Below are 4,720 nucleotides of genomic sequence, written 5' to 3'. Positions count from 1 at the left end.
CAGGATCCAGTTGCAGAGGGAGGTGTTTAGTCCCAGTGTCCTTAGCTTATTGATGAGCTTTGAGGGCACTATGGAGTTGAACGCTGAGCTGGAGTCAATGTATAGCATTCTCAGATAGGTGTTCCTTTTGTCCAGGTGGGAAAGGGCAGTGTGGAGTGCAATAGAAACTGCATCATCTGTGGATCTGTTGTGGTGGTATGCAAACTGGAGTGGGTCTAGGGTTTCTAGGATGATGGTGTTGATGTGACACATGACCAGCCTTTCAAAGCACTTCATGTCTACAGACGTGACTGCTACGGGTCGGTAGTCATTTAGGCAGGTTACCTTAGTGTTCTTGGGCACAGGCACTATGGTGGGCTGCTTAAAACATGTTGGTATGACAGACTCGGACAGAGAGAGGTTAAAAATGTCAGTGAAGACACTTGCTAGTTAGTCAGTGCATGCTCGCAGTATGTCCTGGTAATCCATCTGGCCCTGCGGCCTTGTGAATGTTGACCCGTCTAAAGGTCTACTCACATCGGCTGCGGAGAGCGTGATCACACAGTCTTATGACTCGATCTTAGTCCTGTATTGATGCTTTGCCTGTTTGATGGTTCGTCGGAGGACATAGCGGAATTTCTTATAAGCTTCCGGGTTAGAGTCCCACTCCTTGAAAGCGGCAGCTCTAGCCTTTAGCTCAGTGCGGATGCTGCCTGTAATCCATGGCTTCTGGTTGGGGTATGTACGTACGGTCACTGTGGGGACGATGTCATCGATGCACTTATTGATGAAGCCAATGACAGATGTGGTGTACTCTTCAATGCCATTGGAGGAATCCCAGAACATATTCCAGTATGTGCTAGCAAAACAGTCCTGTAGCTTAGCATCTGCTTCATCTGACCACTTTTTTATTGATCTAGTCACTGGTGCTTCCTGCTTTAATTTTTACCAGGAGCGCTGCCTCTGGGTGAGCGTTTTCTTGTTTGCTTATAGCAAACAGCTACAAAGAATATAAATGAAAACTATCTCGGTAGGTAGTGTGGTCTGCAGCTTATCATGAGAAACTCTAACTCAGGCACGCAATAGCTTGAGACTTCCTTAGATATCGTGCACCAGCTGTTGTTTACAAAAATACACAGACCGCTGCCCCACATCGTATAACCAGCCAGCTGTATGTTGATATTGTCGTCATTCAGCCACGACTCCGTGAAGCATAAGATGTTACAGTTTTTAATGTCCCGTTGGTAGATTCATCTTCCCAGTAACTCATCCATTTTATTGTCCAAAGATTGCATGTTTGCTAGCAGAATCGCCTCAGACTTTTCAGAAGGCAGCCCGCTCTCCGGCCTTTCTTTCTCCACCTCCTCTTCACACAGATCACTGGGGTCGAGGCCTGTTTCTGAGTGAGCCTTATATCCACCGCCTCGGGCTCGTCAGTCGTGAAAGAAGAAAAAGGATTCTGCTAGTCCGTGGTAAGTAATCTCAGTCTTGATGTCTAGAAGTTATTTTCAGTCATAAGAGACGGTAGCGGCGACATTATGTACAAAAAGAGTAAAAAAATAAGTTACAAACAACGCAGATAAACAAACAAAGAAACACAATCGGTTGGGGGCACGTAAAACGTCTGCCTTCTGCTCCGGCTCCATCTTAATAATAGTATTGTTATCTATAATTTACATGTGCTCTGCTTAAGTTTGTCAGTAGAGGAGATGCTGGATCATCATCCAGTACTGCACAGACAATGTTGATCCACATCCAGCCTCAGCCAGTACTAACACAGACCCAGTACAGCCGGCTTCAGCAAGTACTAACACAGACCCAGTTCAGCCGTCTTCAGCAAGTACTAACACAGACCCAGTACAGCCGTCTTCAGCAAGTACTAACACAGACCCAGTACAGCCGTCTTCAGACAGTACTAACACAGACCCAGTACAGCCGTCTTCAGCAAGTACTAACACAGACCCAGTACAGCTGGCTTCAGCAAGTCCTAACACAGACCCAGTTGAAGTACAGGCAGCCTCAGCCAGTACTAGCACAACGAGAGGTGTACAGCCAGAATCAGATACTAATAGAACAGTTGCTGTTCCAGCAAATGACCCAGCAGATTGGCCCCCAGTCTTAACAGACGTTATAAGGTCTGAGTTAGTGCGCAGATGTCCACTCAAACCAGGACTGGGTTTTTCTTTCCCTAAAGACAAGTCTAGAATAGGTTTCAATTCAGGCTTATTACATCCATGGATGAGAGATTTGAAACACTCAACCAGGTGAAAACCAAATATGGAGTGCTGCTGAACTTCTCAGATGTCCAGTGAATCTTTAAAGGCTCACTGCATGGAAGCTGAAAACACTCTAAACTTCAGAGATGACTGTGACATCAGTGTAATGGATCTGGCACATGAGATTCAGAATTTCCCTGATCTGCCATCAGATAAGAGCTGCTTTCCTTTCTCTGTGAGAAAAACCTGGAGGAACTCTATCCTAACCTTTGGATAGCCCTAAGAATTGCAGTCACCGTGTGTAAATGACTGCTTAACTAACTATGTGACATACTTTCTCAATTTCTTCCAGACAGTCCAGATTGACTGGTGCCCATGCTGGTGCTGAAAATGCCCAGGCTGTAATCACACAGCTGTATCGGTTTTATTTTACTATTTTGAGACATATAGCTGTAGCCATAGCCTATAGGCGAATGTTTACATTGTATAGACACAGCTAATTGTATAATATTGTGAGGACTGGACTAATTACCAGGCAGCAGAGCCAAAGCTCCGTGTTATATTTTATTATTTTCTACATTTTATATTTTCTACAATTTCTTATGTTAATGTTAATATTCACTTATTTTGAGATTCTATAGGAAATATTTTATTCAATAAATATTGTGTGTTTATACCTCAATCTGTTCTGTATAGGTCTACTTATTCTTAGACCGACAGATGGAGCAAACTGATTTAAAGGAGGGAGGATTGTAACAAATATGCTCCCACGAGCACTGGAGTCTCAGGTGTGACTGTGTGGAAATGGCAAATGGTTTACACGGCTCAGGTAGGAGGGCCCCTTAGCAAAATTTTGCTTAGGGCCCCAGGGAGGTCAGGAGCGTCTCTGTTGGTACTTAGTTGTTGTGCTGTAACGGGGGTCGTATAAAGGGGACCAATGCGCAGCGTGCAGAGTGCTCATATTTACTCTTAATTAATATGTTTTTTAACAAAAACAACAAAACGACCGACAACAGTTCCGTCAGGTGAAATACACTAAACAGAAAACTACCCACAAAACCTAGGAAGAAAAACCCCTACTTAAATATAACCTCTAATCAGAGGCAACGAGGATGAGCTGCCTCCAATTAGAGATCAACCCAAACAATCCCAACATAGAAATAGAAAAACTAGAACTTAAACATAGAAATAGAAAACATAGAACAACCCAAAACACCCCCTGTCACGCCCTGACCTACTCTACTATAGAAAATGACATCTTACTAGGATCAGGACGTGACATGTGCTTACTTACATGATAATTTACCGAACAAGGTAGCATATTGACATGCATATTGGTATTAAATGACAGCAATGTCGTCACCAAAAAACATGTGCTTAAAATATCCAGAAAGTCATTAGTTTGCTAGCTAGCTATTCAATTAAATATGCAAACATATGATAGCTAAAGTGAGCCAGCTAGCCAGTCAGTGGCACTGACAGGTTGGTTGAAACTGATACAGCAACAGCATGTGTTTCACTCTATCCCATAAAACATGACATTTCTAACCAGGCATCAATTAGCCAACACAAATTAAAGTTTATTAGGACCTTATATCAATAAGTTAGACACTCACCGGACAACTTTGGAGCTAGGTAGATTACTTGGTATCCATTTTCAACTGATTTTCTTCTCCCTTTGACTGGTAGTCAACGGTTACTGGTCTTGGAACTTGTGTGTTCACCAGAAACAACTTCTGGTAAACTCTTTGCTAATAGTAGCAATACATATTGTTGCCACAGGTTTACCACAGATTAAAATAGAATCTCGAGAGATTTATTTGTCAGAAAAAAATCTCTGGCAAACTGTTTGCCACTAGCTGCAATACATATTATTGTTGCCAAAGGTTTTCTGCAAATGTAACACTTCTGGCAACATTTTGTGGCACACAATGTAGTTTGTAGAAAATTTGCCACAAACTTGCGGGAAGTTTGCAACAACAAATTCATTTTTGTAAGGGCAGAGAGAGGCAGGCCTAGAGATATAGAATCACTCATGATGTCTCATATGCAGAGGCTGTAAGACAGATTGGTGGAACTATTAGGTGGACTGATGGAGCTACCATGGCTTCTCCTGTAGTAAGTGGACCTACTGTCAGAACTGGTGCTTCTACTAGTCCTGACATGGTTTCGAGACCTGTTCAGAAATCTTGCTCCAATAAATATGCTGCGTCAACGGACACTTTACTGTAAATGACATTTACTTCATAGCTTTCATTGGAAAGGTTATCAACAGGACTCGGATTGTGGAAAGCATAAATGTCAGGTTAAAGATTTTTGTGGATATGGCAAGAGAGTTATTAGGGGTAACAGATGTTACTGTCGACATGATTTTTGAAATGTTGAATAATCCTAAGGATGGAATGTCTCAGCATGATAGAGGGAACATTTGAAGAGGTGTGGAGGGTTTTGGGGATGGGGGAGGGTAGTTAATATGGATTTATTTGTTTTGCATTACAGAATAGAGTACCACAGTATGAGTAATA

The sequence above is a fragment of the Salmo trutta genome, chromosome 20, assembly GCF_901001165.1.
Source record: "Salmo trutta chromosome 20, fSalTru1.1, whole genome shotgun sequence".
In the NCBI taxonomy this organism is placed as follows: domain Eukaryota; kingdom Metazoa; phylum Chordata; class Actinopteri; order Salmoniformes; family Salmonidae; genus Salmo; species Salmo trutta.
This window is presented reverse-complemented; position numbering follows the sequence as displayed.